The sequence below is a fragment of the Molossus molossus genome, unplaced genomic scaffold (genome assembly GCF_014108415.1).
Source record: "Molossus molossus isolate mMolMol1 unplaced genomic scaffold, mMolMol1.p scaffold_m16_p_3, whole genome shotgun sequence".
In the NCBI taxonomy this organism is placed as follows: domain Eukaryota; kingdom Metazoa; phylum Chordata; class Mammalia; order Chiroptera; family Molossidae; genus Molossus; species Molossus molossus.
In genome coordinates, this window is record NW_023425366.1 from 129836930 (window position 1) to 129859749 (window position 22820).

The 22820-nt window shown below is 47.3% G+C and overlaps 1 pseudogene; it reads right to left on the reverse strand.

The window, feature by feature from the left end:
- LOC118642183 overlaps positions 1 to 22498 on the reverse strand; it is an 83295-nt pseudogene extending 60797 nt beyond the window's left edge.
- Positions 22499 to 22820: the final 322 nt, after the last annotated feature.

Genomic DNA, 22820 nt, shown 5'->3' on the forward strand with positions numbered 1-22820 from the left:
TTAACGTCAAGAAATCGATGGCATTCTTATACACCAATGATGAACTCACAGAAAGAGAAACTAGGCAAACAATCCCATTTACCATTGCGGCAAAAAAATTAAGATACCTAGGAATAAACTTAACCAAAGAGATAAAGGACCTATTCGCAGAAAACTACAGGACTTTGAAAAATGAAATAGAGCAAGATGTAAAAAAGTGGAAGAACATACCCTGTTCATGGATTGGGAGAATTAACATCATTAAAATGTCCATATTACCCAAAGCAATCTATAGATTCAACGCAATCCCCATCAAAATACCAACGGCATACTTCAAAGAATTAGAACAATTACTTCAAAAGTTCATATGGAACCAAAAAAGGCCTCGAATAGCCACAGCAATCTTGAAAAGGAAGAACAAAGTTGGAGGGATCACAATACCAGATTTCAGGTTATACTACAAAGCCACCATAATCAAAACAGCCTGGTACTGGCACAAGAACAGGTATATAGACCAGTGGAACAGAATAGAGAACCCAGAAATGGACCCTAGGCAATATGCTCAATTAATATTTGACAAAGGTGGCAAGAGCATACAGTGGAATAAGGACAGCCTCTTTAATAAATGGTGCTGGGAAAATTGGACAGCTACTTGCCGAAAAATGAAACTAGACCATCAACTTACACCCTACACCAAAATAAACTCAAAATGGATAAAAGACTTAAATGTAACTCATGAATCCATAAAAATCCTAGAGGAGACTGTGGGCAACAAAATCTCAGACATCATACGCAGCAGAATTTTTACTGACACATCACCTAAGGCAATAGAAACAAAGGAGAAAATGAACACATGGGACTACATCAAACTCAAAAGCTTCTGCACAGCGAAAGATACAATCATCAAAACGGAAAGGCTACCCACTGTATGGGAGAGCATAATTGCCAATGATATATCAGATAAGGGGTTAATTTCCAATACATATAGAGTGCTCATACAGCTCCACAAAAGGAAGACAAAGAATCCAATTAAAAAATGGGCAGAGGAACTAAATAGACACCTCTCCAAACAGGACATACAAATGGCTAAGAGACATATGAAGAAATGTTCATCATCACTAATCATCAGAGAGATGCAAATCAAAACAACAATGAGGTATCACCTCACACCGGTCAGAATGGCCGCCATCAACAAATCATCAAACAACAAGTGTTGGCGAGGGTGTGGAGAAAAGGGGACTCTAGTACACTGTTGGTGGGAATGCAGACTGGTGCAGCCACTATGGAAAACAATATGGTGTCACCTCAAACAATTAAAAATTGAACTCCCATTTGACCCAGTGATCCCACTTCTAGGAATATACCCTAAGAAGCCTGAAACACCAATCAGAAAGAATATATGTACCCCCATCTTTGTAGCAGCACTATTTACAATCGCTAAGATCTGGAAACAGCCCAAGTGCCCATCAGTAGACGAATGGATTAAAAAGCTGTGGTACATATACACAATGGAGTACTACGCAGCGGTAAGAAAGAAAGATCTCTTATCCTTTGAGACTACATGGAGGGACCTGGAAAGTATCATCCTAAGTGAAACAAGCCAAGCAGAGAAAGACAAATTTCATATGATCTCACTGATTTCTGGAATATAATGAACATAACAGTTTGAGGACAATCCCCTAAGGAGTGGGGAGCTGAGAGAGGGATGAACAACAGAATTTATATGCATGTAGGCATGAACAGTGGACATGGACAACAATCGGGGGAAGGGGCAGGGAGGGAAGGGGGAGGGGGGAATCACTGGGGGAAAAAGGAGAATCATTTGTAACAAAAATTAATCAATAAAAAAAATAATAATAATACTATTTACAGCCTCATATGATTGGAGTGTTGTTCCATGTAAAAGACAAACACATGCTATGTGAATGTACAGAAAAATTTTCCATTAGGCAGAACTTACCCCCTGGATTTTAAGGGAATGGCAAGAACTAGCTGCTAGAGTTAATACATAACCCCTGCATTGTATAGATAACCACTGCTTTGTGTACACCAAAACTGCATAACAGCTAACCGCAAATATCTGCTTCTGTACGTGCGTGCTTGCTCACAAACCCTTAGCCCAATTCCTTAACAGGGACTAAGACAACTATATGAGCAACCCTCCCCCTGAGCTCGGGACTGCTCTCTCCTCTGTGTAGGATGGGACAGTCGCCACGCGGCTAATAAAGCTCTCTTAATGTGAACCCAGTTCAGAGTCTGAGTCTGGACTGCCTCGTTGGTCTACAACATTTGGAGGCCCCAGCGAGATTTGAAACACAAGGTCCCCCAACTCCGGCGGGTTGACCTCCTCAGACCCCGGGAGACAGGTCCATCCCGGGAGCGGACAGGCAGTCTAGGGGAAGGCCTTGGAGAGACAGTCCTCTGCCCTGGATGCCATTCTGCCCTGGAATTGTCTCCACTCCAAATTCCATCTGGAGAGCATCTGGAAACCCTGGGCCCAGGTGCGGTTCAGCAGACGGGACGTCCCTCGGTAAGTCTGTTTCTGAAAACTCTGCAGAGTGAGGGGAAGTGGATCTGCTGGACGCAGCACAGAGATCCATCCCCAGGGCCATAGCGGGACGTCACCTTTGGCCCCGGTTCAGTTTGTCTGGTTTTTTGTCTGTCTTATTCATTTGTCCTTTTGTGTTTTGTGTTCCTGTGTCCTTCAAAATGGGTCAGGGACCTAAGACCCCTCTTTAATGTCTCCTTGATAACTTCTCAGACTTTTCCAAGTGCGCCTCAGGTTATGGCATCTCAGCAGACCCTGGATTCTTGCGCACTTTGTGTGAATGGGAGTGGCCCACTTTCCGGGTCGATTGGCCCTCCCAGGGCACTTTTGATTTAGGCTCTTTGTTTGCAGTTCGAGGCATCATCTACGGGACTCCCGGACACCCAGACCAAACTCCTTACACTGATGTTTGGAACGACATAGCTACTGACAAGCCTAATTATGTTAAGAAATGCTCTTGCCCCAACAGGGAGAAGATATTACTTGCTCAGCCTCTGCGGAAGCCTCAGAAGCCCTCGGCTCCTGCTCCCTCTGGGAGGCTTCACCCTGTTCTTTCAGGTCCCCCAGAAGACCCCCTCACTGACCCTGTGGGGCCACCCCCTTATGGGCCACCGCCACCTGCCGCCGTTGCCGGAAAGGCTGAAGCCCTTCAGCCGCTCAGTCCTCCCCATACCCGTGGCGGCTCCCCTTCTAACCCCCCCCTGCAGGCGCCAGACTCCTCGGCTGCCGTCCTGCCCCTCCGTCAGGTTGCTCCACCACCGGGTGGAGACCAGACTCGGCCCTTCACGGTTTATGTCCCCTTCTCAACTAGCGACCTGTATAACTGGAAACAACAGAACCCCTCCTTCTCTGATAAACCCCGAGGTTCAATCTCCCTCCTAGAGACAGTCTTCCTCACCCATCAGCCCACTTGGGATGACTGTCAGCAATTGCTGCAGGTCCTGTTCACCTCCGAGGAGAGGGACAGGGTCCACAGAGAGGCAGTGAACTCTGTCCTCAGGCCAGACGACCAACCCCTCATGAATCCGGCCCAACTAGAGGCCCACCTCCCTACCCTCCGACCCAAATGGGACCCGAACACCGATCAAGGTAAGGAGGCTTTAACCCAGTATCGCCAATCTCTACTTCGGGGTCTCCGCGGAGGAGCCAAAAAGCCAACTAACCTGTCTCAGGTAAGCGAGACTGTTCAAACCGCAGGGGACTCCCCAGCGGCCTTTCTTGACCGTCTCATGGAGGCTTATCGCCTCTTTACTCCCATAGACCCGGAGGACCCTGCGAATAGACGGGCAACTAATATTGCTTTTGTCACCCAGTCGGCCTCAGACATTAGGGAGAAACTCCAGAAATTAGAGGGTTTGGAAGGAAAGAATCTTAGTGAGTTAGTTGAAATAGCTCAGAGAGTATTTAACAACTGGGACGACCCAGAAATGGCCAGTACTAAAAAAGTCACAAGAGTAATCACAGCCTCTCTTCAAGAGAATCAAAAAGGGCAACAGGGAAATAGGCCTAAAAATACAGGGCCAGCCCCACGGAGACCTAGGCAACGATCTCGGCCACCTCCTGACCCTAACCCATGTGCCTACTACAAAGAATATGGTCATTGGAAGAAAAACTGCCCTAAGAGGGGGGCCCAACAGAAACCTAAGGACCTCATCCTCCTGGAAGACACTGAATGAGGGGGCTGGGGATTCTACAGATTAGGCCCCCAGGAACCCAAGGTAACATTACAACAGGCTTTTGAGAAACTAAAAATGGCCTTAATGTCTGCGCAGGCCCTAGCTCTGCCTGATATCACTAAGCCCTTTCAGCTCTTCGTCTCTGAGACTCGGGGCATTGCCAAAGGGGTCCTAACCCAGTCATCGGGGCCCTGGAAGAGACCAGTTGCCTACTTATCTAAGAGATTAGACTCGGTAGCCTCCGGTGGCCCAGCTGCCTGCGAGCCATAGCAGCTACTGCTATTGTAGTTAAAGAAGCATCCAAGCTGACTCTAGGGCAGACCTCCAGATTATTGGGGCACACTCTGTTGAGGCTCTCCTCAGGAGTCCTCCAGACCAGTGGATGTCTAACGCTCGAATCACCTCGAATCCAGTTCCTGAAGACCTCTGCCCTCAACACGGCTACCCTGCTGCCTGACGATGACCCTCAGGCTCCCCTTCATGATTGCTCAGACATTCCTGAGACTCTAACTAACCTGAGGTCTGACCTAACTGACAACCCTCTCCCAACTCCAGAGCCTGCTCTCTGTACAGATGGGAGCAGCCTCATCCGGGAAGGAGTCCGGTATGCGGGACCGGCGGCAGTCACACAAGACAAGGTCATCTGGGCCCTCCCCCAACTCCAGAGCATGCTCTCTGTACAGATGGGAGCAGCCTCATCCGGGAAGGGGTCCGGTATGCGGGACCGGCGGTAGTCACACAAGACAAGGTCATCTGGGCCCTCCCCCAACTCCAGAGCATGCTCTCTGTACAGATGGGAGCAGCCTCATCCGGGAAGGGGTCCGGTATGCGGGACCGGCGGCAGTCACACAAGATAAGGTCATCTGGGCCCAGCACTAGGGCACGGGACTCCAGCTCAGAGGGCTGAACTAATTGCTCTCACTCAGGCTTTAAGGGGCGAAAGGCAAGTCAGTAAACATCTACACTGACAGCCGCTATGCCTTCGCCACAGCCCATGTCCACGGGCCCTCTACCAAGAAAGGGGACTCCTAACCTCAGGAGGGAAACACCAAAAATAAAGAAGAAATTCTTGCCCTCCTAGAGGCCATTTGGCTACCAACAAAAGTGGCCATTATCCACTGCCGGGGCCACCAGAACTCCGACACCCCTGAAGCTAAGGGGGACGCCTTCGCCGATCAGACAGCCAAGGAGGCTGCCCTAAGACCAGTGGGGCCACTAGAGGTCCTTCCAGTCCTGGGGAAAAGCCTCCCCAAGGAGCCCTCCTGTACCCAAGAGGAGGGAGAACTTGGACGGAGGCTCACCTGTAACCAGGGGCCGCGCGGCTGGAGGCTTCTCCCCGACGGGAGGATCCTCTTGCCTGCGGCCCTAGGCCGAGAGCTGATCTCTCAGCTGCATCAGGGCACCCACCTGGGCAAGACTAAACTCTCCAGTCCCATAGCCCGGGACTTTTATGTCCCAAACCTCAACAGATGGATAGAATCTGAAATAAGGAGAAGCCCTGCCTGTGCCCAAGTCAACTCTCACCCTCGGGAAACAACAGACCTCGGGACCCGAGAACGAGGCACAGCTCCTGGTGACCACTGGGAATTGACTTTACTGAGGTCGCCCCTGGCCAATACGGCTATAAATATCTGCTTGTTTTCATAGATGCCTACTCCGGCTGGGCTGAGGCTTTTCCTACCAAGACTGAAACTGCAGTAGCCTGGTTACTGCTCTCTGAGATAGTCCCCCGATTTGGCCTCCCTCTAGATCTGGGGTCCGACAATGGCCCGGCATTCATTGCTCAAACCACAAAATTGTTAGCTAAAGCTTTAGGGATTACCTGGAAATTGCATGGTGCCTACAGGCCTCAGAGTTCAGGACAGATAGAGAGAATGAATAGGACATTAAAGGAAACTTTAACTAAGCTCCACCTTGAGACGGGCGACAACTGGGTAAGGCTCCTTCCTTTTGCCCTCCTTTGTGTGCACTGTACCCCTTATCTTAAGGGTTTCACCCCATTTGAAATCATGTTTGGCTGACCTCCCCCTATTCTACCCAAAATCAGGGACGAGGTCTTAGCCAACCTGGGTACCATAACCTCCTCAGCTCTTTGCAGGCAATCCAGAGGCTGAGAGAACAGACCCGACAGCCAATCAAGGACACCAGACCCCAACTGGGGACACCCCAGATACCACCGCATGACTTCACCCCTGGTGACTGGGTCTGGGTCAAGAAACATCAGCCTGCTTCCCTCGAGCCTCGCTGGACTGGCCCTTTTCCTGTTATCCTGACCACGCCCATTGCTCTGAAGGTAACAGGACGGAAACTTTGGATTCACCACACTCGGGTAAAGAAAGCACACCCTGAGCAAATACCTGAACAATGGGCCTTACAGCGGACCGAGGATCCCCTGAAGATAAAGCTCTCCAGGGTTTCCTCCTAGTCTCTTTCCTGACTCTGATCGCCAGTAAGGCACCTACCCAATTTAGATGCATTCAAGGGCGGCCACTGCTATGAAGGTACGGGCTCCCTCCTGACCCTCGGAGTCCTACAAGGACAGGGGACATGCTTCATCATCGGCAACTACGACCTAAGCTCTTCCCCTTATGTGGACTCATGCAGGGACACTACCACCCTAACCCCATTAAGCCCCTCATCACAAGAGACTTGGGTCTAACTGCACCCCCTGGGACTTGGTTTGCTTGCGCCTCAGGACTGACTCCCTGCGTCTTTCCCATTGAAACCAAAGACTTACGTATTATTGCTAGCATTATTCCACAGGTTTATTTCTTTTCTGTTTAGCCTTAGGAGAAACCTGTTGCATTTATGCTAACCAATCTGATATTATAGAGAAAGCATAAAATTAGTTAGACAGTGACTAGATGAACGAAAACAGGCTCTATCCACCTCTAAGAATGTGGGCCCCTTAATCCTCCTCCTATTAATATTAACTTGTGGCCCAATCCTGATTAATCGCTTAATGCAATTTTTTAGAGAAAGAGTCCAGGCTGTTAAGCTCATGATCCTTAGCACTCCCTGTCAGAGGCTAGCCACAATGGAAGAAATTGAAGACACTTTAGAATCAAAGATTTGATTTAACCCTAAGACCAGTGGGGAATGTAAAGGACAAACACATGCTATGTGAATGTATAGTAAAAATTTTTCCCATTAGGCAGACCTTGCCCCCTGGATTTTCAGGGAATGGCAAGAACTAGCTGCTAACAGATAACCACTGCATTGTATAGATAACCATTGCTTTGTGTACACAGAAAATGATTGCTCCCTCGGGCATAACAGCTAACTGCAAATATCTGCTTCTGTGCATGCGTGCTTGCTCGCAGACCCTCAGCCCAAATTCCTTAACAGGGGCTGAGAAAACTATATAAGTAACCCTCCCCCTGAGCTCGGGGCTGCTCTCTCCTCTGCGTAGGATGGGACAGTCACGGCGCGGCTAATAAACTCTCTTAATGTGAACCCAGTTCGGAGTCTGAGTCTGGTGTGTCTCGTTGGTCTACAACATCCATGCTCCAAAGGTTGCGGGTTTGATTCCTAGGTCAGGGCACATATTAGGTTAGAACTTCAATACCTGGTCCAGGCTCATTCTGTGAGCATTCTGTGGCCCCCAGCACCACCCGGAGCCCCACACCCAGTCACTGGAAGAAAGAACAATGACGGCTTTAGCAGGAACCTCCTTGGGTGTTTAAGTGTCTACAATGTTGCCACTCCTCACTACTGGCTTCCTGTCACTCAAAAGACAAGCACCCAAAGGTGCCTGGGCTGGGCCACCACCTCAGGCTGCCCCTCGCCGTGGTCCCGCCTTGCCCTGCGCCGCCTCCTGGGCTCTCATGAGCACCTTGCTGGGGCTCACCTAATGTCTCTCGGATGACATTTCTCAGCAAGGGCCCAGAGGGAGGGGAGTGGGAAGTGCTGACTGGACCCTCCCTCCAGCTGGCTTCCGAGAGCTAAACTCAAGGTGTGCAACTCAGGGGAGGTGGGAGATCTCTTCTCTGGGGGAACTAACGGCCTGAGGAAAAGAGCTGCTGAGTCTGGGAATGGGGCCCCCCAGCGTCCTGGAGCATAGCACCCCGCCAGGCCCAGCCCCACACAGCTCGGCCAGGTTTCAGGGAGTCACCCCCAGTGTGAGGGGGCAGCTGGCACCACAGATACCTAAGGAAATGGCTGTCATGGTAACAAACTAAACCAGGTGAACCCAGAACAACAAACCAACAGCGACTAGGAAGACAGAAAGAAAACACATTGTTAAAGACACTCTTGTTAATCTGCTCAGGAAGAGAAACAAACAGAAAGCAAACGTGTGGAATGAGATCAGTGTGCTATGAAAAAGGGCGTTCAGGGCGGAGGTGGAGGAGGGCATGGGGGATAAATGGTGATAAAATAAAAAACTAAATAATATATAACAAATACCAAAAGCACAATAATAAGTTTGGAGTAGAAAGGAGAACAAAACAAGAAGGTGAGAAATGAGAATGGAGATACAGGAAAAGCAGGGCATTGGCCTGGGAGACTCATTGTCACTACAGTAGGGGAGATGAGCAGAGGGAAGAAATGACCTAAGAAATAACAAAAGAAACCTAGGACGCCTGCGCAGTGAGCGACAGTGGGCCTGGACACGGGCACTATCAGGGCTCCGAGCCCCACGCTGGGGACACGGTACTGCGGGCAAGGACATGGCTAGCCCACCATTCTGCCTGATTTGCCTCCCAGCCCACCTGCGTCCTATGAAACAGCTTGTTGCAGCAACTTGTGCCATTACCTGCTTCCCTTGTTCACCATGAGCTCCGTGAGGGTCCAGACCACCTGGCCTTGTCCAGCCAGGGGTCCTAGCCTCTGAGCGGGCTTGGCGCGGGGCAGGTGCTCGGTAAGTACACGTGGGATGCATGCATGGGTGAGTGGCTGAGTGGGGCAGTGTGGGTCAGGTGACCACGGGCAGACTGAGAACAGCAGTCACCACCCAGAAACAACACCCTGACGAGCTCACGACCATGAGCAGTGCTTCCCCGTGTTCACTGGGTGTTCCTTAAGTACCTGGGAACATCCAGTGAATGTTCCAAATACGAACGCGACACTGGGAACCTAAATACAAATGAGACACAATCCCACACGTCGAGGGGCTCGTGGGTATGTGTACATAGTGGACATCCAGCACAACACCTTCTCACACTGTGACGCTCATTTCCTGACGCTTAGGCCACCCAGGGTCGAGCCTCCCACATCAAGGTGGGCAGAGCACCCTGGCCGAGGCAGGGGCCACACACTTCTGAGGCATCAGACCAGTCCTGGGATCCTGAGACACCGAGTTCACTGAGAGCAGAGCTGGGGGAGGCCTGGCCATGCTGCTCCCCTGTGCACCTGTGGGTTTTGTCTTAGTCTCTAACGTGGACGCTCCCACTCGAGAACCTTTGCTCAGACGCTAGAGCTCACAGCTGGAGGGTCCACCTCATCAGCCCTAGGAGGAGCCCTGCAGCACCCCATCTCTGCCTCATTCCTGAGAGGCCCCACCATCACCGAGCCCTCAGCATAAATATGAGCAATTTCTCCTTCCCTTGTAACAACCTCATTCTCGTTTCTTCTTCCTGAGGCAGTTACAGTTTAATAATGTCATGTATTTAAACCTGATAAACAGAATCACTATCAACATTTAATTGATTCTTGATTACAATCAATAATATTTCTGAAACAATCAAGCATCCTACAATGAAAAATAATTGATTCATTAGCACGTCTCTTTACTTGACAATTACACAAATGCATTATTTATGTCACTAGATGGACGTACAGTGCATTATTCCACATTTTGTGCTGTTGTTACAAAGCTCCTGAAACTCTGCAGCTCACTTTCCATCTTCCTGCGGCTGACACTGAGGCAGAGAGCTAAGTGCATTCAAATGGGCCGGTTAAAAATTGGGTCAGCTAGAGCAGCACAGTGACATCATAGGTCAAAGGCCCGAACAGCGGGTCAGTTCAAATGAGTCATTAACTAATTTCCCTCTGATCTTTTCAGAGGAAGACACTGGGGCCCAAATTAGCTGGGATCCAATCATGTACTTTACCTGTTAAGTAGAATCGAGGCAAAGACCTTCACCCTGGGCAGTGGGTGAGCGGCGGTGAAGGGAGAGAAGCCAGGTTAACCTGCATGGCAGCCTGAGCTGGTTCAGGCCTAGTGTCCATCTTTGGATTATTTCCACTCCTTCCTGCAGGGCCCTGGGATGTCCCTTCCCAAATGGAATGACCCTCCTATTGAGGGACCACCTTGGCTGACATCAAAGTCCCAGCAATGCCCTAGTCTCCAGACACCTCACCTCTTCCTCCCTGCCTCCCAACAGCCCCGCCCCACCAAGTGCTCTTTCCAAAGTGCCGGAACTGGCAGCATTTTCCTGGTCACTCCCCCAAATCTGTGGCATAATAAGAAGACTCCCCGAGCTACAGGAGTGCCCTAGAGCTAAGGATGGGCACTGGAGCCAGAGCAGCCAGACCAGCGGGCGGCCGCCTGCATGACACTGGCCCACCAGCCGGAGCCTGGAAACAGTGGCTGCCGCCCCTGGGAGACTCCGCCTGAAGGTGACCGGCATCCATGTTCTATACACCAGCAAAAGTCGATGAGCAGACTCCAAAAGCCACGTCAAAACCCAGGGAAAGTGGTGACTTTTGCAGGTCAATATTTCTTTTAAAAATCTAGTAGAAAAAGTGTTTCTTTTTACTAACCAGTATCAGCCTGGCTTCAATTTCCCTTCCTGGATTGTAAATGCACAGTAGAAGATAATGAAGCAGAGACTTCAGAGTTCGAAGAAGAGTCTGGCCCAGCTGGTGTAGCTCAGTGGTTAAGCGTTGACCTATGCAGCAAGAGGCCATGGGTTTGATTCCCGGTCAGGGCACATGCCCAGGTTGTGGGCCCGATCCCCGGTGGGGGGCGTGCAGGAGGTGGCCAGTCGATGTTCTCTCTCATCGATGATTATGTCTCTTTCTCTTGCTCCCTTTCTCTCTCTCAAATCAATAAAGAAAACATTTTTTAAAAAGTCTTGTGACCCCAACATTCCATACCCAGGTAAAGTGTCAGCACTCACACCACATGCCTTCCTCGTGATGCTGTCAAAACCTCAGCAGACAAGGAGAGGAGAAGGCCTCAGACGCGGAGGAGCGTAAAGACGTAAAGATGGGCCAGGGTGTGAAACCACGCCCTCAGTCAGCCCTGAACAGAGCAGACAAATACACGAGTCAGTCACGCGCAACTCTTGAAAGTGAAAACATTTCATGCGCAAAAGTAGCAGCCTAGTGAGAACACGAGGGAAAGCGGCTCAGAGACAGGAGAATGGAGACAAGAACGCATGTGCCCATTTCCTGGATTGACACAGAAGGAATGATAAGTATGTCTTTGGTACCTAGACAGCATACACTTTTTCTTCTCTAGGGAAACGGTCACCATGATTGAATCCATAAGCAAAAGACAAAAAGCTATGTCTGAAACTGAACATGGGTTCAATAACTCTTTCTCACCAGGGACCAGCCGGGACACTCTGTAGACCAGGTTTTCAGACTGTGTGGAGCAGAGAAATGCTCCCAGAGAGGAAACTTCCCAAAGCAAGCTGGTCCTAGGGACCGGAGCAAGGGCGGGCAGGTGAGCCAGCCACAGGCAGGCGTCCTTCGTGAGCACAGGTGCACAGACCTCCCACGAAACGCGCAGAGGTGCACCGAAGGCCACACCTGGCTCACACCCTGAAACAGCAAGGCTCCCCCAGGAGCTGCCGCGGGTCCTGTAACAGCGGACAGCTAGGGCCAGCCCACACCGCCTGCTCCCCCGCAGGCCTGCAGCCACAAGGAAACAGCACCTGAGCTGCCCCCACTTCTGACACCACAACTCCGGGTCCCCAAGTAAGAAATGAGCAGGAACTCCAGGAGCTGAGATCTCCAGGCTGTCGCACCCCAGGGATGAGCCTCCACCCTGCGGGAAGCTGCACCAGGCGGGGGAGGAGGAGGTGAGGTGTCAGGAGCACTGAGGGTCAACTGGCCAGCAGAGGCCCAGGGGCTGGCCCATGGGGTGGGACAGGGGTGGGAGACAAATCCCAGCGGGAACCTGGTCTGCAGCCGGGACCCTCTCCTTCCACAAGGCGGCTCACAAAGCAGCAACTGCATTGCTGAACCAAACAGCGAGACACGGGTTTTGATAAAAAAGATGAAAAGATTTTTTTATTCATGGATTTATTTATTTGAATGTGGTAAAGAAGTTCAGAAATTCAATGTATTTACATGTTCATGAATCAGTTTATTACAAAAATAACATTTTACAAAATCAGAAAAGCGCCCTTTGCTCCGGAACTCATTCCACATGTGCCCACGTCCCTCTGTGGGCTGGCAGGACCTGGTCTTGGGATGGGAGCACAGGGCGCCTTTCCTGGCTGAGGGGCCTGGGAGACAGACAGCTGAGCAAGAACATTCTTTCAGAAGATAGGAACCATGAAGAAAGCCGACTTAGCTGATGTGACCAGGGAGCGACAGGGACTATATAGGCTTCCTGTCCCTGACCGATGACCTCAGATGGAGTGGCCCACACCACAGCGTGGGATGAGGGATTGCAGGTGCTGGGGTCAGAAAACTGAGGCGGGTTTGGCTCAGCGGTTAGAGCACTGGCCCGAGGACCAGAGAGTCATGGGTTCGATTCCAGCCAAGGGCACGTACCTTGGTTGTGGTTTTGTACCCAGCCCTGGTCAGGATTGTGCAAGAGGCAACCAGTCAATGTGTCTCTCTCTTCCACTCTGTCTGAAAATAAATGGAAAAATATCAAAACAAAAAACAACAACACCTGGTTACCTTGGCCCACCTGGCTGACCTGGGATGGTTGCCAGGGCACCTCATGACCTGTCCTACTTCTGTGACCTGTCCTACTTCTGTGACCTGTCCTACTTCTGTGACCTGTGGCCACATGATACCCCACAGGGCAGGGTCGGGGCCACTGCAGAGACTCCCCAGCAGGCTCAGGGAAGGGCTCCTCAAGACCTGGTCATAATTAACCTCAGACTTGGCGATTGAGCCAGAGCTGCCACCTGGGGAAATGGGAAACCACCCCCAAAGGGACAGCACGTGCCCCCGGAGCAGGGACAGCCTGGCTGGCTGGGGTGCAGAGAGAATGAGCAGCAGGTGGATCAAGGGCCCTGGGTGGGTTGGAAATGCTATCAGAATCATTAAGACTTTTAGGCCCGAGACATGATCTGATCTATATTTTTTAAAGATCACTCTGTGATTTGACATTTGAAATGATATTTGAGATGCATCCTGAGAGCACAGGTAGCTTTAGGCAGATGAAGAGGGTGGGATGTGCTCCAGGTACAGAGCGGACACATGGCCAGGAGACAGGAGAGAGGAACACCGGGGACTGGAGCACACCCCTCAGAGGCCTGTGAGTGAGGGGGCAGGGCAGGGACAGGACCCTCCATGGAGGGGGAGGGTAGGGGAGAGGGCACCTTCCATGGAGGGGGAGGGTAGGGGAGAGGGCACCTTCCATGGAGGGGGAGGGCAGGGGACAGGGCACCCTCCATGGAGGGGGAGGGTAGGGGAGAGGGCACCTTCCATGGAGGGGGAGGGCAGGGGACAGGGCACCCTCCATGAAGGGGGGAGGGCAGGGGAGATGGGACCCTCCATGGAGGGGGGAGGGCAGGGGACAGGGCACCCTCCATGGAGGGGGGAGGGCAGGGGAGATGGGACCCTCTATGGAGGGGGAGGGCAGGGGACAGGGCACCCTCCATGGAGGAGGGAGGGCAGGGGACAGGGCACCATCCATGGAGGGGGGAGGGCAGGGGACAGGGCACCCTCCATGAAGGGGGGAGGGCAGGGGAGATGGGACCCTCTACAGAGGGGGAGGGCAGAGGACAGGGCACCCTCCATGGAGGGGGGAGGGCAGGGGAGATGGGACCCTCCATGGAGGGGGCAGGGCATGGAAAACAGGGCACATTCAAGGAAAGGGGAAAGGCAGGGGACGGGATTCTTCCATTAAAAAGTTAGGGCAGGAGGGACTGTGGAGGAGGGTCAGATGACAGGGACACTGACACCCCCATGGAATGTCCTGTTTCCCCATGGAGGGTCCCCTTTGTCCCCAGTCCTGCCCCTTTCCAGGGTCCCTCATCCTCCCTGCCCTGAGCCTTCTCCAGGACCCCTGACGCCCTGTCCCATCTTCCCATGGAGGAGCTCCTGTCCCCTGCTCTGACCCTCCATGGACGTTCCCTGTGTTTCCCCTGCCCTGACCCTTCCCAGGTCCCCTGTCTCCTTTGCCCTGCCTTTTCATGAAGGGCCCCGTCTCCCCTGTTCTGACCCCACTGTGGTTGGCCCCTACCCCCTCTGTCCTGTCCCTCCTGGGAGGTCCTGTCCCTGCCCTGCCCCTCACTCACAGGCACCTGAGGGGTGTGCTCCAGTCCCTGGTGTCCTTTCCTGCCTGTAGCAGCCATGTTTCTGCTTTGTACCTGGAGCACATCTCACCCTCTTCATCTGTCCAAACACCCCTGTGCTCTCAGAAAACATCTCAAATGTCATTTCAAATGTCAAGTCACCAGTGGTCTCCAAAGGGAAAGGTGGTGAAGGTAGAAGAGGGTAAAGTGGGGATAAATGTTGATAGAAAAAGACTTGACTGGGGTGGTGAACACTCAATATACAGATGATGTACACCAGAAACCTACGTCATTTTATTAACAAATGTGACCCCAATACATTCAATTAGAAATAAATAAAAGATCGGGGTCCTTTGAGGGTGATTAGATGATCAAGGTGGAGCCCTGATAAATAAAATTAATACAATATTAAGAGACCCCATACTAGACTTATTGGAGAGATTATTTTGTAAGTTGTATGAATCTCTATCTACCATGCTGTACATCTGAAACTAATGTTAAATATCAACGCTAATTAAAAAAATTTCAAATTCTTAAAAACTTTCAAAAGTAGACATATTAAATATAAATCAGAGTGATCTCTAAAATATATGAATCAGATCGTGACACTCTCAGGTCTAAAAGCCTCAGTGGCACCAAAGTGTCAGCTGTCCAGCCAGAACCATGGCCACGATGGTGACCCTGATGAGAGAGCAAAGCCCTGTCTGTCCCCTCCAGCTGCCTCTGCCACTGTTCTGGTGGCAGTGGGCACAGTACTCACAGAACGGTGCTTCCTTGACAGTTCCTGGTGGCACTTTGGCTGCTTAGTTCTAAGGGGAGCAAACAGACACACACAAAAAAATGTTTTTAAACCTTTAATGGTTCTAATAGCATTTTCAATACAACCAAGGGAACTTTATCCACCCTCTGCCTTTTCCTGAACCCCAGCTTTGCTCAGCCTGCCTTGAGGGCAGAAATTTGGGATGGTGCTGCCCAGGCAGCCAGTGAACATGCATCTGGTTGGACGTCTGAAGAGAACTGCAGTTCTCTTAGGAAAGAAATGAAGGGAGCCACCTGCTAGGATCAGTCATAAACGAGGAGACTAAGCTTTTTGTGATACAGTGACAAGATCACAGCTGCATGATCCCACCATGCTCTTTCTCCTCTGCTACATCCCAGGGGACCCATGAATTGCCCAGACCAGGAGGAAGCTCCCTGGTCTCTGAGGACCCACAGGCTCTCTTGGAGCCCTTGAGCTCACATGGCTAATCTCAAACTACAAATACCATACACCTTAAGCCCTAGGAGATAGCCTGTTTTGACTTTTTAATTCCACTCTTATAAACAAGGCCAGGTCTGGGTCTTTTGTACACTTCTCAAAGCTGTGTAAGCATCCAGTGGGTGGTAACTAGACCTGGTATACCCTGGGACATTTGCTGGGTGGCCTCAGAGCCAGCACTGATGCCAAGTTTGAACCTGTATCAATCTGGTGAACAACACTTGATCCTTCCTGGGGCCTCACAGAAAACATACCTCATGCAACGAGAGTATCTGCAGAGGCTTATTCAGTGACTGAGCCTAACAGGCAGCCAGCAGGTGCAGACAAGCAAAGACAGACCTCAAGATGCCTTGGGACCTTTGCTGACCTGCCCCCAGGCTAGGGGCTGCTAAAAGCCAGCCCTGGTGCACAGCTTGGAACTTCCCATGCTCACCAGGCCAGTAGAGGCATCCACAAACTGTGAATTGTTTTGTAGCTTCAAATTGATTTCCCGGGACCAGTCATGGAATAAAGCATCTGACATTGGATGGCACCAGAGTCCCAAACAAGATGAACCCAGAAAGGTCCACTACAAGACACCTCATAATTAAAATGTCAACGGTTAAAGATAATAAATTTTACAAGCAACAAAAGAAAGGCAGTCAGTTACCTACAAGGGAGCTCCCATAACACTGTCAGCTGATTTCTCAAAGGAAACATTTCAGGCCAGAAGGGATTGACATAAAATATTCAAAGTGATGAAAAGAAAGAACCTACAACCAAGATACCCATTTAAAATGGAAGGAGAAATAAAGACCTTCCTAGACAAGAAAACAATAAGGGAGATTATAACCACCAGACCAGTATTACAAGACCTGTTAAAGGTCAAGAAGAAGGAAAAGAAGAGAAACATAGTTAAAAAAATAAAATGGCAATAAATTTGTAACTATCAATAATCACTTTAAATGTTAATGCTTGAATGCTCCAATCAAAAGACATGGTAGCTGAATGGATAAGAGTCTACAAGAGACCCACCACACAATGAAAGATATACAAACTAAAATAAAGGCAAGAAAAAAGATATTTTATGCAAATGAGAATGAAAACAAACAAAAAAGCTAGGGTAACAATGACATATTTGACAAAACAGACTTTATTTTATTTTTTTTTGGTGGTACGTGCCTCTAGCGGAAACCAAACCCATGACTCTCTGGTCCACAGGATGATGCTCAACCGCTGATCCAAACTGGCCAGGGCATGTCAAAACAGAATATAAAAGAAAGGCTATAGTAAGAGACAAAGGAGGACACTCAATACAGATAACGTGAGCAATTCAACAAGACGATATAACCCTTGTAAACATTTATGCACCCAACATAGCAGCACCTATACATGTAAAACAAGTCTTGATGGACATAAAAGGAGAGATTGAAAGTAATACAGACATAGAAGGGGATTTTAACACCCATTGACATTGATAGATTTTCAGGCACAAAATCAAAAAGGAAACAGCAGCCTTAATTGGCATTTAGATCAGATGGATTTAGTATCTTCAGAGCTTTTCACCCTGAAGCAACAGAATATGTACATTCTTTACAAGTGCACGTGGGACCTTTTCTTGGATGGACCATGTGTTAGACATAAAACAATCATATAAAACATCTTCTCTGACCTTAACAGTATAAAACTAGAAACCAATCACAAGAAAAAATCTGACATACAGGTGCTGTATTATAGAATTGTACACATCTGAAACCTATATAATTTTATGAACCAATGCCACCCCAATAAATTTAATGAAAGATAAAAAAAAAAACAAACAAAAAGATAAATTAAAAAAAAAGAAAAAAACAATGAGAAGCAAAAATAAAAGATTTTCTGGAGATGGATGGTGGTGATAGTGGCCCAACATCAGTGTACTTAATGCTACTGAATTGTATACTTAAATGTGGTTAAATTTGCAAATCTTATGTTATATACATTTTACAACAATAAAATTGATTATTTATAAAATTTTAAAAAAAGAGAAAACTAAAACACACAAATACATGGCAGCTAAATAATGTTACTAAAAAATGAATAGATTAACAAAGAGATTAAGGGGGAAAATCAATGATTTTTTGAAACATATGAAAATGAGAACACAACAACCTAAAAAACTATGGGACACAGCAAAAGCAGTCCTAAGAGGAAAGTTCGTAACATTGCAGGCCTACCTCAAGAAAGAAGAAACATCTCAAATAGATGATTAAACTTTATACTTAGAAGAATTAGGAAAATAACAAGCAAAGCTCAAATTGAGTAGAAGAAAAAAATAATAAAAATCAGAGCAGAAATAAATGAAATAGAGTCTAAAAAATATAGAAGATCATTAAAACCAGGAGCTGGTTTTTTGAAAAGATAAACAAGATTGACAAACCTTTATTCAGACTAATCTAGATAAAAAAGAGAATTCGAGTAAAGAAAATCAGACATAAAAGAGAAGTAACAACCAACTGCACAGTAATACGAAGAGTTGTAAGAAAATATTACAAACAACTACATGCCACCAAATTGGACAACCCAAAAAAATGGAAAAATATTTAGAAACATGCAATCTTTCAAAACTCAATTAGGGTGAAGCAGCAAATCTGAATAGACTAACTGCTACTAATGACATTGAAGCAATAATAAAAGAAATATTATAATAATAATTAATAATAATAATAATAAACTCTCAACAAACAAATGTCTTGTACTGGATGGCTTCATGGGTGAATTTTACAAACATTGAAAGAACTAATGCCTGTTCTTCTCAAACTATTACAAATAATTCAAGACAAGGGAAGACTTCCAAGCTCATTTTATGAGACCAGTATTATCCTAATTCCAAAACCAGATAAAGACACTAAAAACAGAAAATTGTGGGCCATCCCTGATGAACATATATACAAAATCCTCAACAAAATATCAGCAAATTGAATCCAGTAGTACATTTAAAAGATCATATACTGTGATCAAGTGGGATTTATTCTGGGGAGGCAAGGTTGGTACAATATCTTCAAATCAATAAATGTCATACAGCATATAAACAAAATAAAGAATAAAAATTACATGATCATGTCAATAGATGCAGAAAAGGCATTTGACAAAATCTAGCAACCATTTATGATAAAAACTCTCAGCAAAGTGGGAGTAGAGGGAACATACCTCAAGATAATTAAGGCATATACGGCAAACCCACAGCCAACATCGTACTCACTGGGAAAAAACAGAAGTGTTTCCCTTAAGATCAGGAACAGGACAGGGATGGCCGCTTTCTCGTTCAACATAGAACTGGAACTTGTAGCCACATCAATTAGACCAAAAGAATGAATAAAAAGCATTCAAATTGGAAAGGAAGAATTAAAACTGTCATTATTTGCAGGTGACATAATACTGTATATAGCGAACCCAAAGGATTCCACCAAATATCTACTAGAACTGATAAAGGAATTCAGTACAGTAACAGGATACAAACTAAATATCCAAGAACTAGTTGCATTTTCATATACCAATAATGAATTAAACATACAATCTCATTTCACAATTGCATCAAAAAAATAAAATACCTAAAAATAAATATAACCAAGGGTGTAAAAGACCTATACTCAGCAAATTATAAGACACTGAAAAAAGAAATAGGAAAAGATACAAATAAGTGAAAGCATATACTGTGTCCATGGATAGAAAAAAACAGCATCATTAAAATGTCCATGCTGCCCAAAGTAACCTATAGATTCAATGCAATTCCTATCAAGATACCAATGGTGCATTTCACAAAACTACAACCAAATTCCAAAAATTTATATGGAACCACAAAAGACCCCAAATAGCCACAGCAATCTTGAGAAAGAAGAACAAAGTTGGAGGAATCACATTACCTGATATCAAACTATACTGTAAGGCCATAGTAATCAAAATAGCCTGGTACTGGCATAAAAACAGTCACAGATCAATGGACCATACTAGAGAGCCTAAAAATAAATCCATGGATTTATGGTCTTTTGATATGTGACAAAGAAGGCAAGAACATACAATGGGGTAAAATAGTCTATTCAATAAATGGTGTTGGGAAAATTGGACAGATAAGTGAAAAACAAAAACCAAAAAACTAGACCACCTTCTTACACCATACACAAGAATTAACTCAGAATAGATTAAAGTTGTAAATGTTAGAATCAAAACTATAAAAATTTTACTAGACAGCATAGGCAATAAAATCTTGGACATTTCTCATAGCAATATTTTTTTCTCATATTTCTCCTCAGGCAAGGGAAACAAACAAAAGTAAACAAATGTGACTACATCAAACTGAAAAGTTTTTGCACAGCAAAGGAAACCATCAACACAATGAAAAGACGACCCACTGAATGGGAGAACATATTCACCAATGACACATCTGATAAGGGCTTAATATCCAAAATTTATAAAGAGCTTATAAAACTCAACACCAGCCCTGGCAGGTGTGGCTCAGTTGGTTGAGCACTGTCCCATACACCAAAAGGTTGCCTGTTCAATTCCTGGTCAGGGCACATGCCCAGGTTGCAGGCTCAATCCCTGGTCAGGGTGCATGTAAGAGGCAGTTGATAGATATCTCTCTCTCTTTCTCCTTCTCTCTCCCTCACTCCCTCCCTTTCTCTTCCTCTCTAAAAACAATATAAGCATACTTTAAAAAATCTCAATAACAACAAAAAACCCCCCACTAACAATCCAATTAAAAAATGGGCCAAGGATCTGAATAGACACATCTTCAAAGAGGACATACAGCTCGTCAGTAGACATAGGAAAAGATGCTCCATGTCAGTAGTCATCAGAGATACAAATTAAAACCACAATGAGATATCACCTCACACCTGTCAGAATGACTATCATCAGTAAATCAACAAACCAGAAGAGTTGGTGAGGATGTGGAGAAAAGGGAACCCTCGTGCACTGCTGGTGGGAATGCAGACTGGTGCAGTCACTGTAGGAAGCAGTCTGGTGTGACTTCAAAACATTAAAAATGACCCTGGCCAGCATGGTCCAGTGATTAAAGTATCAACTTGTGCACCGAAAGGTTGTGAGTTCAATTCCCTGTCAAGGGCAGGTAGCTGAGTTGCAGGCTGGATCCCCAGTCCTGGTTGGGGCATGTGCCCGAGGCAACCAATTGATGTGTCTCTTTCACATCAATATTTCTCTCTCTCTCTCTGCCCACCCCCCTAAAAATCAATGGACAAAATATCCTCAGGTGTGGATTAACCAAAAAATTAAATAAAAAATGGGACTTCCTATGACCCAGTGATTCCACTTCTGTGACTATATCCGAAGAAACTCGAAACATAGTTTGAAAGAACAGATTCACCCCTATATTTTTTGGAGCATTATTTACAGTTGCTGAGATTTGGAAGCAGTCTAAGGACCCATCAGTAGATGAGTGGATAAGAAAGCTGTGGTACATTCACACAGTGGAATACTACTCGTTGTAAATAAAAAGAAGGAAACCCTACCTTTTGTGACAACATGGATGGACCTGGAGAGTGTTACGATGAGTGAAATGAGCCAGTCAGAGAAAACTAATACCATAAGATTTCACTTTATGTGGAATCTAATGAACAAAATAAACTAACAAAATAGAAACAGACTCACAGATACAGAGAACAGACTGACCTCTGTCAGAGGGGAGGGGGAATGGGGGTTCCCTGAAAAAGGTGAAGGGATTAAGCAAAGAAAAAACAACAACTCAGACAGACAACAGTGTGGTGATTTCCAGAGGGAAGGCGGGTGGGAGGGAGAAGAGATAAAGGGGATAAATGGTGATGGAAGAGACTTGAGTTGAGGTGGTGAACACACCATACAATATACCGATGATGTGGTATAGAACTGTACCCCTGAACCTATATGACTTTGTTAACCAATGTCACCTCGATAGATTCAGTTTTTAAAAAGGAAGGACATTCTGACACTTGGTACAACCCGGATGGACCAGGCAGACATTATGCTCAGTGAAAAAGCCAGAAACAAAAAGACAAACACTGTGTGAGTCCGCTCACATGAGGTCCCCAGGGCCCTCGGAGTCAGAGACAGAGGTAAGACGGAGGACAGCTGGGATGGGGTTGGGGGATGGAAAGTTGTTTAGTGGGGACGGTTTCAGTTGGAGAAGATGGGAACAGAGATGGAGAGATGTGGTGACAGCCCCACAACAGTGTGAATGTACTTAACACCACTGAACTGTGTGGCAAAAGAAAATAAAATGGTAAATTTTATTGTGTATATTTTACACAATAAAATGATTGAAAAAAAAAAAAGAAGAAGGCCAGGTTTTGCCAACAGAGCCATGGTGGGACGTGCTCTGGCCACCTGAGCCGCTCTCACGAGGCCTCTGGACCATGGGGATGGCAGAGCCTAGGGTCTGAGGGCTGGTGAGCAGCCCTGGACAAGCCTGGGTTCCCTCCTGTCTGCCCCACCGGCCTAGTGAGATGGAAAAGAAACTTCTGTGGGGAGTCACACTGTGTGTGTAGCAGAGACACTGCCTTCACACATGTCTGGGGACAGCAGGGCAGCCTGTGGGACACACAGCCACCTACCTGCAGCTGACAATGGAACCCCGCATGGTGACCCCACCCGCCAGCAACTCCCAGAAGCCACCCCTGAAGGAGCAGCTGAAAAGTGCCCACAGGGCTTCCATGGTGCCTATTTTAAATGTTTACATCAAGCCCTGGCTGGTTTGGCTCAGTGGTTAGAGCATCAGCCCTCAGACCAAAGGGTGGAGGGTTTGATTCCAGGGCAAGGGAAGGTTCAATCCCTGGCCCCGACTGGGGTCACATGGGAGGCAACCAATCGATGTTTCTCTCTCTCTTTCACCTCCTTTCTCCTTCCCTTCCACTCTTATCAAAAAATCAATGAAAAAATATCTTTGGCTGAGGATTAATAAATAAGGAAATGTTTACATCAATAAACCTTGTCACTCCAAATTCTTATTCTGTATGATAATTGTACTATCACGGAAA